This window comes from Euleptes europaea, chromosome 9 (assembly GCF_029931775.1).
Source record: "Euleptes europaea isolate rEulEur1 chromosome 9, rEulEur1.hap1, whole genome shotgun sequence".
In the NCBI taxonomy this organism is placed as follows: domain Eukaryota; kingdom Metazoa; phylum Chordata; class Lepidosauria; order Squamata; family Sphaerodactylidae; genus Euleptes; species Euleptes europaea.
Window position 1 is genome coordinate 23,030,822 of NC_079320.1, and position 538 is coordinate 23,031,359.

Consider the following 538-nt stretch of genomic DNA (forward strand, 5'->3'; position numbering starts at 1 on the left):
AAAAGAGGAAACCCCTAACCCTATTTTGAATCCTACTTGTATCACAGTGAAAATAAGGCTACAGATTGGCAGCATTTTCTTCTGTAAAAATGCCCTTGTCGACCAACTGGAACTTATTTTGGTCTGGATCACAGGTTGTGTGTGTATGCACTTTACTGTTCCATACCGCTTGAGTTGCACGCAATACTCTGTTTACTGCAGTTTAGGCATCGTAAGTGGTTTTTCAGTCAGAGGCACAACAGTCCCACTCCGAAGTCCTGTGTGTGCCAGGATGCAGAGTAAAGTGATGTCTCCATTAGAATGAGCGATGCAGCATTTGCAGGCAAGGGAGAGCGCCCACATGTGTGTGTCAGAGCTTCTCCACCTTTAAGAAATAACTGGGTTGTTGCAAATAGAGTTGATGACGCCTCTGTCAACAAAATTGCTCAGGCTTTGTTTCCAATGCTGAGGAAAAATCAGGTGTTGAACCAAGCCCTTTAAAGTCTTGCCAAGTCCCTTTATGGATTTCAAGAGTTTTTCCATTAAAAAAAAAAAAAAA